We start from the raw sequence: 13,105 nt of genomic DNA, 5'->3' as shown, positions 1-13,105 counted from the left end.
TAGGTGCAACCACAACGGAGGGGTTTCTGTTGAGAGGCCAGACAAACGTGTGGTTCCTGAAGAGGGGCAGCAGCTTTTTCAGTAGTTACAGGGGCAACAGTATGGATGATTGACTGATCTGGCCCTGTTATACTAACCAAAACGGCCTTGCTGTGCTGGTACTGCGAACGGCTGAAAGCAAGGGGAAACTACAGCCGTCATTTTTCCCGAGGGCATGCAGCTTTACTGTATGATTAAATGATGATGGCGTGCTCTTGGGTAAAATATTCCGGAGGTAAAATAGTCCCCCCATTCGGATCTCCGGGTGGGGACTACTCAGGAGGACGTAGTTATCAGGAGAAAGAAAACTGGCGTTCTACGGATCGTAGCATGGAATGTCAGATCCCTTAATCGGGCAGGTAGGTCAGAAAATTTAAAAAGGGAAATGGATAGGATAAAGTTAGATATAGTGGGAATGAGTGACGTTCAGTGGCAGGAGGAACAAGACTTTTGGTCAGGTGAATACAGGGTTATAAATACACAATCAAATAGGGGTAATGCAGGAGTATGTTTAATAATGAATAAAAAAATAGGCGTGCGGGTAAGCTACTACAAACAGCATAGTGAACGCATTATTGTGGCCAAGATAGACACAAAGCCCACACCTACTACAGTAGTACAAGTTTATATGCCAACTAGCTCGGCAAATGATGAAGAAATTGATGAAATGTATGATGAGATAAAAGAAATTATTGAGATAGTGAAGGGAGACGAAAATTTAGTAGTCAAGGGTGATTGGCATTCGACAGTAGGAAAAGGAAGAGAAGGAAACGTAGTAGGTGAATATGGATTGGGGCTAAGAAATGAAAGAGGAAGCCGCCTGGTAGAATTTTGCTCAGAGCATAACTTAATCATAGCTAACACTTGGTTCAAGAATCATGAAAGAAGGCTGTATATGTGGAAGAACCCTGGATACTAGAAGGTTTCAGATAGATTATATAATTGATGAAAGGAGAAAATACAATAAGTAGCTGTAGTAATGTTATGGGAAATTGACTTCACACGGCCTGCACATCCTAAGCAGATGCGGATTGCCATTAATTCTTAGTGGAAGATTTCTTAAGGCTGGACAAGAGCTGAGTCTCTCAGCAAAATGGAAACTGTCTACATGAGAAAACTACAATGTGTTTTCAGTGTGTCTACCATGGCTAGTCGATTAAAAGTGTTAAGAGGGAATCGCTGAAAGACTGAGTGCAAACTACGCAGTCCGTTACTTTTAATAAAGTTCCTAGTTTAACATCATGTAGTTTTTAAAAGTCCTTCAAGAACTGTATTACTCTGACAAGGAGGGATAGAGTCGGATGTAGTACTCTGTGGGAGATTCATTTCGGTTTTGGTAAACCAGTAAATCGTTATTTGGGATGGTTGGATGCAGAGTTTGAAGTTACTTCAGCGTGGACTCGGTTGGTAACTGTTCATACTTCTTTTTCCCACAAATGTAAAAGGCAGACGGTTTGCCTCACTTTAATGTTAATCTTCTTTGCAGTCACACAATGCCGGTTGTTAAACACACTCTAAGGCAAACGAAAATGATGCACAACGAAAGAATTATTACAAAAGGAACGGTAATTAGTGAATGTCACAAACAAACGATTACAATTTAGGAAAAAGTGGATGATTTAATCAGGAGAAAGGGCTTCACAAATTGAGCAAGCCAGTAACGCGTTGGTCCACCTTTGGCTTGGCTCTGTGCTCTGTGCTTGTCAAAAGCAGCAACGTCGTCTGATCTCACGCCAACTGAAAGCAGGCATTAGGCTTGGCATTAATTTACAGAGTTGACAGATGTCCTGTTGAGGGATATAGTGCCAAATTCTGTACAACTGGAGCATTAGATTGGCCATCGTCAAAATGCTGTGCTGGTTGCAGGACCTTAGCGAAAACGCTTCACATCTTCTCAGTTGAGGAGATCCGGCGACCTTGCTGGCAAAGATGGGACTTGGGAAGCACTAAGACGGGCAGTAGAAGTTCTCGCCGTGTGTCGGTGGGTATTACTTTGTTGAAATGTGAGCCCAAGTGCGCTTGCCACGAAGGCCATAAAAACTGGGGATTGCACATCATCGATGTACCGTTGTGCTGTGAAGGGTCCTTGAATGAGAACCGAAGGGATCCTGCTACGAAAAGAAATGGCACCCCAGACTATCACTCATGATTGTCTAGCCACAGCGCGGGCGGCAATCACGATGGTATCCCACCCCTGTCCAGGACGTCTCCAAACACGTTTTCGACCTGGAATTTCGTTTTGAGTGATGTTTCCCGCTTCTATCTGAGCGCCAGTGACCAGCGGTTGCATTTCAGTAAGATAATGCACGGGGAGAGTTTCTGCTGCTTGTTTTTCTACTTGTCAAAACCAGCAGTGTCGTCGGATCTCACTCCAATTGAAAACGTTTGGAGCATTACGGGCAGGGCCCCCCAACCAACTAGGGATTTTGACAGTCCAGTGCGCCAGTTGGACATAATTTAGCACGATACCTCTGAGGAGGACATCAATCAACCCTAACAACTTATGCAAACCAAATAAGCTTGCGTGAGGGATGGAAGTGGATCAACGTGTTATTGACTGGCTCAAAGTTCTTTCTCTTGAATAAATCATCCATTTTTCCCGAAATTGAAATTTTTTTTTTTTTTTTTTTTTTACTTTATGTATCATTGGCAGTCGGCATCCCAGGCTAGTCTTAAAGTTGGGTAATTCACTTCCTGTACTGCGCAGTACTATGGAAAAGCAAACTAGACCATAGTTTCTGCATGTAGCTACAATACGCCAACAAACAAAGCTCGCAAGGCGTTCAGTCGTAGCAAGAATATGACGTCGTTGAAAGTGTCAAAGCATTCATTGAAAAGCACATAAGCACTTTACCTGCAAAAAAATCACTAGAGGAGGTACGTTAACAGTGCTGCGGTCTGGAGAAAATTGAAACAAAAAGCAGCGACATTTCCGGTTCTGGTTCGTAGGCGCCTGAGTTGGATAGGTTAAATGTGAAATACAGGCCGCGTGTTTGCTGTCGTGAACAAAGGTCAGACAACGTACGCGGACTGTGGATTTTAAAAACCTCGCGGAAGAAACGAATGTCAGAGGCAAACAGTCGATTCACATTGCGTACACCTGTTGTGCACATGGCTCTTGCGAACAGCTTTCAACTGACGTATACGTGTATTCCTCTACTCACGTTTTACTTGAAACAATGAATCACTCGACTCATACATGAAAACACCCGTCAGTCAGCTTTTAATTGTATTCCCTTGTAATAGCAACGTATCTTGTCAGTTGTACACAAATACTCTTATGACAATTTTAGCTGTGTTTTATATAAATAAAATTGTGTAAGTACAATGTAAATTCAATTTCTGAATGAATGCTAGAGGGTATGTGAATACATTGGTCGGAGAGAAGTCACCGAGCAGTGACATAATTAGAGATGCAAACTTCGTGCAACCAGAACTATATGAATACCACGGATGGACGTCATTATTGTGTCAAATGCGTAAGTAGACGTAATAAGCTACATAGTTCGTTGCAGGCAATAGTTTCGGGGTGAAGAGAGGAAAACAGTCTCCAAAAAGTACTGTACGTGAGCCATAAACGGAAAGAGGCAGCAAAGACTGCCTTGACGACAATACCTGACTCAGCATCTCACCTAAACCCCTCCAGTAGCTGTAATATCCAGCTTAATGCGACGCTCAATATTTAAGACAACAGACAATATATCTATTACTTCGGATAGGTTTATAAACACTGATGAACCTATTTTATATTGCGTGGGTCAGATGTTGTCTCCACATTCTAAATTTTCATCTTAATAACATCTCAACCCCTCTGCTTTGTTAATTCTCCGATCAGTATTTGAGATAACAGACAATATGCTATATCTGTTACTTTTATTAACACTGATGAACCTATTACATATTGCGTGGGTCAGGTCCCTTTTCCATATTAAAAATGTTCTTCTTAAAATCATAACACGGACTAAATTATAAAAGACTGAGCTGAAAAATATCAGAGCACTAAATAAAATTTTGTGAAAATTTTCGAACCACATTTAAGCAGATTACAGAACTATACTTATTTTATTTTCCCAAACTTAATACTTTCAAGTTAATAGGAGACCGTCTGAAGCTGTCTTTCATTGCTATATTTGTGCCTTTAATTGATGTTCTGTTCGTGTGTAAATTCATCTGCATGGTTACTGTGCTGTTGCTGTTTTACATTCGGAGTAATGATGGGTCAAGGTACGGTAATGCAGGTTATTATGAGGATATGTTTTCGTTAATGGACTTCCTTACCTTGTGAAACTTATTTCAGATTTTAATCAGTGAAGTAAGTCATTATTACTTTAGGGTTATTTCCATTCACTGACATTTAAATAAAAGTGTTAGACTAACAGAGAAAGTTTTGAAACGTCCCCTTAGAAAAATTGTGAATGACTGTGCTGGTAAATTTCTACGTTATTTGATTTTCAAACCGCTGAGCATAACTTAACGTACTCAAACAGTTTTCTCTTTACTTATTCTGATCATCACTAAACTGACACACAATATTTTTAGCGCAACGCAATCTTTCAATAATCCGTACAAAAGAATGGCTCTGACTAACAATAACCTATACCTTTCATGAATCACTTACCTCACAAAGATCTTCGTTACTCGAACTACTGCAACACAGCGAGCGCCAATACTGCCAGCTAAATAAAGGATTCTGACTACTGAAGGTACTAACCACTGATAGGCATAGTTAGCAAATGAAAGATTTTGATGGAGAACAAACAATGTATTTACCTTAATAGCGTTCAAAAGTCATTATATATATATATATATATATATATATATATATATATATATATATATATATAATTTTGTGACATCCAGTTAAACAAATTTCCTTTTTCTGACGGACACACGTCCAGATCGTCTTCTCAAAATTCTGGCATCTCTCTCCCCACATCCACCACTGCTGGCGGCTCACCTCCAACTGCACAACGCTACGTGCTGTTCACATCCAAGTGCCCAACACTACACAAGCGAATATGCGAACAATGAGTCCAACCAGCCACAGACTGCACACAGCACAATCAGTGATTCTCATACAGAGCGCTACGTGGCGTTACCAACATAAAAACCTAAAAAGTCTACTTAGAGTTTGACCAATGCCAACTAACTGCGTACTTAACGAAAGTGAATACGTACCTTGGGCTTTTTACTATTAGCTAAAACTACCAAAATTTACGTGAGTATAGCGGAATTACCCGAATAAAGTGCGCTATACACAGCCTCGTCTTTATTAGTGAAGGTATTGCACTTCAAATTTATTCGACTGTGACAAGTGACTGAATCATGTTCGTACCCCTGTATTTCAATCTCTATTAAATTAAGTCCAAAAAGTTATCCAAAATTTAGGTAAGACTTCTACGGTCATAATCAATACCTCTGTGAATCGACAAATATCGTATGTCTCTCATGTCCACCACAACTGGATGTTTTAACAGCAATGTTCCAGCCAGCAGTGGTATAGCCTTAGATGGCGTTTGTGAAGAGGTCGAAGGCGAAACTAGCGGAGAGTCGTAGAATATCTGAATCAAATGGTAGGAACAGTTACAGGTCGAAATATGACCCAAACCTACAGTTAAGTCCACCAATGTTTGGGAAGCACCATTAATGAACTATTTTGTCACATTCATAATAGAATTACCCACCGAAGAATTTCTCAAAATAACAGTTTCGTTGTTAGTGCTGTGAATAACGCAGAAACGTCTGCTCAGATGCTAATTAGAATTTGAAATTTTGAAACTGATAAAAACTGATAGTAGATATGATACACTACATAATAATTACAGAACGTATACATAGCCACATCGGTTGCACAGTTTATTTCAATTGACCGTGGTTTCTATTGCACTAGCGCATTCATCATCAGACTAAGAAAAAGTCACATGGAATACGTGTAATCACACATGTATTCCATTATTCCATGTAACTTTTTTATTCTGATGAAGACTGCCCTAGTGCAACCGAAACCATGGCCAATTGGCAAAAAAAAAAAAAAAAAAAAAAATTGTGCAACTGAAGTGACTGTATATACATTCCGTAATTAAATAGCGTAAGGTTACTCGATCACAGCCAATAAAATGTTTAAGACTTCACTATATAGTAAAATTGTTACTATAAAAGCTACATTCACATCTTAAGGGCTGATAAGAAGCGACTGCCACAAAGAGTCATTCCACTGATCGTTCTAAAAGGCCACTTTCAGCTTTTCTGGCCTGTTAGTTTATAAGCCTAAAAACTTCAATGAAACGCAGACGTCTCTTCAAGTGTGAGCCAATGTTTCATCCTCAGGAGTGCGTAGAAATTTTCCACGGAAAGCGTTGTGGAATGAGTTAACCTGGCCTTGGATGGTAATTCATGTCAATCAATCAGAGACAAGTTCGGGTCACAGCTTTTGTTATAGCGCTCATATACCGTTGAGTAACAGTATCATGCGCATAAAGTGCGTAAATCAGGCAACCGATTGTGATGTATTGGTGCATATTCGCATGCAGTTTTCCATTCTGAAACGGAGTTGTACACTTGTATGGTGTCTAGAGAAAATGTTGAATTAAAATGAATATGCAAAAGCCTTACTTGTGGCAGTGGACGTTAAAGTTCCACTTTAAATTGCCCTGATTAATTAAAGATGCCCCTTTTATAGAGTGACTGAAGCCCCAAATAATATAATTTTATTACGTGATCTTGTTGCCCTCAGGTGTGATTCGCACGAGAGATATTCTTGAGCACCTGAAATGATTTGCAATAGATCACCAATTACTTTTCGTTACCGAACCTAAGTTTGAATTCCATACACAGGATCTAAAGTTTATTTAATCTGCTGGGTACATTCCAAAGTCCAGAAGTCATTAATTAATCTATAACACCTGTTTGTGGGGAGCTAGTAATGTAGTAACGATCTGACAGTATCTACAAGCGGTAATCAAAAAGTTTCAGTTCGAAGGCCGTAAAGTCCAGATCCGGCATGCCAATCAGGCAGAATCACCCTGACCACTGTGGCAATCGTCTTACCGACGACCTAGCTTTAAGATACTCGTTTGCTGCTGCTGTGTGCTGCTGCATGAAGAAATCCGCAAGTGTCTGCTGCTCATAATCGTTCGACAGGAATCTTCGACCCTACAAGGCCTTTTTAACGGACCGAAGGCGTGATAATCGCATAGGGAGAGGTCAGAACTACAGGGCGGGTGTACGAGTAACCTCCACTTCGAACTGGCGTAAATTCTGTCTCGCCATGTTTATGGTGTGAAGACATGTGTTATCATGAAGCAACAGCACCCCCCCCCCCCCCCTCTGTCTTTGCTATCCCGAACGTGGTTTTTAGTAGACTTGCTGCCCTATAGACTTTATTCATTCTCCGATAGACGTATACTGGTGTTTGTCCTTTGGCAGCCACGAACGGAATAACACATCTGTCGTGAGTGGACGAATTTGCTGATAACATCCCCGTAGTACACTTTTTTTGCATTTACCGCACGCTCTTCGGAACGACAAAATGTTACGTAATCCCTTTTTCACGTGTGGGTGCTTACATACTCGCATCGGAGCCGAGCTGCATTGCATAACGCTGCAGCAACGCCCTCAAATGGAGATTTTTTCGCCCATTATACACACATCAAAAAAGAGTTACGTGGCATAAAGAAAAGTTGGTAGGCTCATTTCTACGAGGGCAGTTCAATAAGTAATGCAACACATTTTTTTTCTCGGCCAATTTTGGTTGAAAAAACCGGAAATTTCTTGTGGAATATTTTCAAACATTCCCGCTTCGTCTCGTATAGTTTCATTGACTTCCGAGAGGTGGCAGCGCTGTACGGAGCTGTTAAAATGGCGTCTGTAACGGATGTGCGTTGCAAACAACGGGCAGTGATCGAGTTTCTTTTGGCGGAAAACCAGGGCATCTCAGATATTCATAGGCGCTTGCAGAATGTCTACGGTGATCTGGCAGTGGACAAAAGCACGGTGAGTCGTTGGGCAAAGCGTGTGTCATCATCGCCACAAGGTCAAGCAAGACTGTCTGATCTCCCGCGTGCGGGCCGGCCGTGCACAGCTGTGACTCCTGCAATGGCGGAGCGTGCGAACACACTCGTTCGAGATGATCGACGGATCACCATCAAACAACTCAGTGCTCAACTTGACATCTCTGTTGGTAGTGCTGTCACAATTGTTCACCAGTTGGGATATTCAAAGGTTTGTTCCCGCTGGGTCCCTCGTTGTCTAACCGAACACCATAAAGAGCAAAGGAGAAACATCTGTGCGGAATTGCTTGCTCGTCATGTGGCTGAGGGTGACATTTTCTTGTCAAAGATTGTTACAGGCGATGAAACATGGATTCATCACTTCGAACCTGAAACAAAACGGCAATCAATGGAGTGGCGCCACACCCACTCCCCTACCAAGAAAAAGTTTAAAGCCATACCCTCAGCCGGTAAAGTCATGGTTACAGTCTTCTGGGACGCTGAAGGGGTTATTCTGTTCGATGTCCTTCCCCATGGTCAAACGATCAACTCTGAAGTGTATTGTGCTACTCTTCAGAAATTGAAGAAACGACCTCAGCGTGTTCGTAGGCACAAAAATCTGAACGAACGTCTCCTTCTTCATGACAACGCAAGACCTCACACAAGTCTTCGCACCCGAGAGGAGCTCACAAAACTTCAGTGGACTGTTCTTCCTCATGCACCCTACAGCCCCGATCTCGCACCGTCGGATTTCCATATGTTTGGCCCAATGAAGGACGCAATCCGTGGGAGGCACTACGCGGATGATGAAGAAGTTATTGATGCAGTACGACGTTGGCTCCGACATCGACCAGTGGAATGGTACCGTGCAGGCACACAGGCCCTCATTTCAAGGTGCCGTAAGGCCGTAGCATTGAATGGAGATTACGTTGAAAAATAATGTTGTGTAGCTAAAAGATTGGGGAATAACCTGGTGTATTTCAATGCTGAATAAAACAACCCCTGTTTCAGAAAAAAAATGTGTTGTATTACTTATTGAACTGCCCTCGTACATCTGAAAGATGATGTCTGTTTAAATTACACTCCAGCTCCATCAGGATGGCGTTATTAGCCCACTGTGAGGACGCAATTCAGGCTTGCTTTAAATACGCGCTGTAACTGTCGTGAGCGATAGTTGCCTTTGGGATTGGACATGATTTCAGGCAGCGGTGGCCAGGAGAATATATAGTCGCAAGAGGACCGGGTTCCGAAAGGCCAGTTGGGACTGCCGAGAAAGAAGACCCTCCTGTTCAGCGTAAGACTTTGGCGCATCGTACTGCCTCTACTGCTTCTGAAGCAGCAGTTGGCACCACAGTTCCACAACGAGTTGTTACAAATCGGTTACTTCAAGTACAGCTCCGAGCCAGGCAGCCTGTAACTTGCATTCCCAAGGCCCCAAATTACCGCCATTTGCGACTTCAGTGGTGTCAAGCGAGAGCTTATTGGAGGGGAGGGTGGAGATCTCTTGTGTTTTCTGATGAACACTGGTTCTGCCTCGGTACAGTGATGGCCGTGTGTTGGTTAGGAGGAGCCCAGTTGAGGGCCTGCAAACAGCCTCTTCAGCATGCTACACACAATGGACCCACACTCGGAGTTAGGGGTGCGATTTCGGATGACAGCAGGAGCAGTGTCGTGGTTATCCCAAGCATCCTGAATGCAAATTTGTACGTCAATCGGGTGATTCGTTCTGTTGTACTGCCATTCATGAACAGCATTTCAGGGGACGATTTCCGACTGGATAACGCTCTCCCACATATCGCTGTTCTAAACCAACATTACAGAATTTCGGTGTGTTATCTTGGTCAGCTCTATCACTAGAGCTATCACCCATCGAGCACATATGGGACTCGCTCGGACGACAACTCCAACGTCATCCTATACTGACCGACCAAATGCAACAGGGATGGAATTCCACTCCTCAAACTCACATCCAGCACCTGCATAACACAGTGCATGCACATTTAAATGCTTGCATTCAATATTCTGGTGGTTACACCGCTTATTATTGTACCTGCATTTCAGATTATGTTAACCTGTGATATTGAAATGTTAATCACTTAAATATGTTACCTAGACAATTATAACCTTAAAATTTCCTCACTATACATTAATTATTTTTTAGTGTTACGATTTTTTCCGTCAGTTGATAGGTATTATTTTTTTGTGTTGTGATTTTTTCCGTCGGTTGAAAGGCATGTGCTAAGGTCTGATCAGGATAGATCCAGAAAATAATGTCCGTAGTTGCCAACCGCAAGGTGGAATGAGTATAATATCTTTGAGTAGGAGGATCTTTGATGGTTACGAGAGCTGTGCGCGTGCAGTAAAAAACTCGTGAGTCGCAGCTAGATGCCCGGAGGAAGCAGACGTGTGGTGACAGCTTTGAGGTAGGACTCGCACTCGCTGCGCAGTTACACTGAGCAAACTTAAGCACGAAAATGAGAGAAGATATATAATGATTTGAAAAATGTTTTTTTTTTTAGATAATGTTCAGAGTTAGGATTTGTATGTCCAAGGTTTGACACAGTAAGCGTTTTGTAAAAGTTTTTGTAAGGGTGATTCGTGCTACAAAAATGTTGGAAATGGTAGGTTTTGTGTATGACGTAAAATTTTAACAATATATATATCGAGATCAACATTGTGTTTAAATCTAACAACCTGAATCATAATCTAAATCCTTGGCTTGTACTGAATATGAAAATGAGTAGTAACGTAAAGTTACCCACTAATGAAAGAACGTAAAGAAAACGAGGTCTCTATGCAATATATATGTACAGTTCATGGTTTGAAACCGATTTTTGTGTAACTAAAGTTATCAGAGCAAAGTTATTTCAAATAACTAATTTTATGCCATTGCATAACTGGCATTATTCAAGTCAAGATATAACTTCATTAAGTAAACATCAGGGCCAAAAGTTAATTTTTCAGTACCATCTTAATGCCATTACACAAACGGCATTGTTCTCTTAAACTTGATTGTTGAGTCAAATATATGTTGTATTTCTGGCAAAATGGAGGAGTGCAAGAAACAAGTTGACAGACGCAGACAGATGCAGGTTTGTTGAATAAGTAATTTGAAACAATTTTTATAATTGATACTTTCACTAATTAAAAAGGAAACAATTTTGATTAGATACTCTCATAGTGTATATTGTGGCATTGCAGTCACATGTTGCTATGAGATGTTAAATCGCTTTATTTGCTAATTTTTGGCTATGTGTGAGGAAAGTACAAAGTTGGCTATGTCTGGGCAAAGGCTTCAGTTTGTCTTGGTGGCAGGTAAGCGGGACGAGTGGTCACAAACCGGTCCTCGATTGACCACATGATATCCGTCACAAACGCCTTGGTGGAACGAAGTAGGTTTCGCGATCACTGGTTTTCGCAGAAGCGTTTGCAGTAAGCCCCTGACCCTCTGTTTCGCCTGCAAATGCGGTTTTCCTCCTTTGAGAGGATCTATTGACTATCCATCAGAGAATAACTGTGCTGGTCTAATTCACCTTCCCGAACATGGATTGCTATAAAGGCTGGCACCGTCGCTGCTAACACACCATGGGCCTTCGTTCCAAAATGTTGCTATATAATCATATAAATCCTATCCGTCGCCATTCTTTGGCAAGAATGGTTCGACCAGTGAGTGAAACTTCGTCGCTGCTAACACACCATGGGCCTTCGTTCCAAAATGTTGCTATATAATCATATAAATCCTGTCCGTCGCCATTCTTTGGCAAGAATGGTTCGACCAGTGAGTGAAACTTCGTCGCTGCTAACACACCATGGGCCTTCGTTCCAAAATGTTGCTATATAATCATATAAATCCTGTCCGTCGCCATTCTTTGGCAAGAATGGTTCGACCAGTGAGTGAAACTTCGTCGCTGCTAACACACCATGGGCCTTCGTTCCAAAATGTTGCTATATAATCATATAAATCCTGTCCGTCGCCATTCTTTGGCAAGAATGGTTCGACCAGTGAGTGAAACTTCGTCGCTGCTAACACACCATGGGCCTTCGTTCCAAAATGTTGCTATATAATCATATAAATCCTGTCCGTCGCCATTCTTTGGCAAGAATGGTTCGACCAGTGAGTGAAACTTCGTCGCTGCTAACACACCATGGGCCTTCGTTCCAAAATGTTGCTATATAATCATATAAATCCTGTCCGTCGCCATTCTTTGGCAAGAATGGTTCGACCAGTGAGTGAAACTTCGTCGCTGCTAACACACCATGGGCCTTCGTTCCAAAATGTTGCTATATAATCATATAAATCCTGTCCGTCGCCATTCTTTGGCAAGAATGGTTCGACCAGTGAGTGAAACTTCGTCGCTGCTAACACACCATGGGCCTTCGTTCCAAAATGTTGCTATATAATCATATAAATCCTGTCCGTCGCCATTCTTTGGCAAGAATGGTTCGACCAGTGAGTGAAACTTCGTCGCTGCTAACACACCATGGGCCTTCGTTCCAAAATGTTGCTATATAATCATATAAATCCTGTCCGTCGCCATTCTTTGGCAAGAATGGTTCGACCAGTGAGTGAAACTTCGTCGCTGCTAACACACCATGGGCCTTCGTTCCAAAATGTTGCTATATAATCATATAAATCCTGTCCGTCGCCATTCTTTGGCAAGAATGGTTCGACCAGTGAGTGAAACTTCGTCGCTGCTAACACACCATGGGCCTTCGTTCCAAAATGTTGCTATATAATCATATAAATCCTGTCCGTCGCCATTCTTTGGCGAGAATGGTTCGACCAGTGAGTGAAACTTGACTAGGAGCTGATACCAACTCTCTGCATTTTAAAAAGCATTCAGTGACCCAAGAATGAGGAATATGTCCAGGGTTCTCCCGTATTCCAGAAAAGTATGAGAAATTCCCGCTGGTCACTGTGGTCCTCCCTTTTCGAGAAATAGAGAATTACGTTGATAGGAAAATTATTTTGCTTCGGGAATTACCGTTGGAAGCTGTCTGTGTCTCACCTGATCGAGAAGTTGACGGCGGCAGTCTTTGTCTGCCGCCATCTCCGTCGTTTTCTTTCAGTGCTGGTT

The sequence above is a fragment of the Schistocerca nitens genome, chromosome 2 (genome assembly GCF_023898315.1).
Source record: "Schistocerca nitens isolate TAMUIC-IGC-003100 chromosome 2, iqSchNite1.1, whole genome shotgun sequence".
Taxonomy (NCBI): Eukaryota; Metazoa; Arthropoda; class Insecta; order Orthoptera; family Acrididae; genus Schistocerca; species Schistocerca nitens.
The sequence above is the reverse complement of the archived record's forward strand: the minus strand, read 5'-3'. Positions refer to the sequence as shown.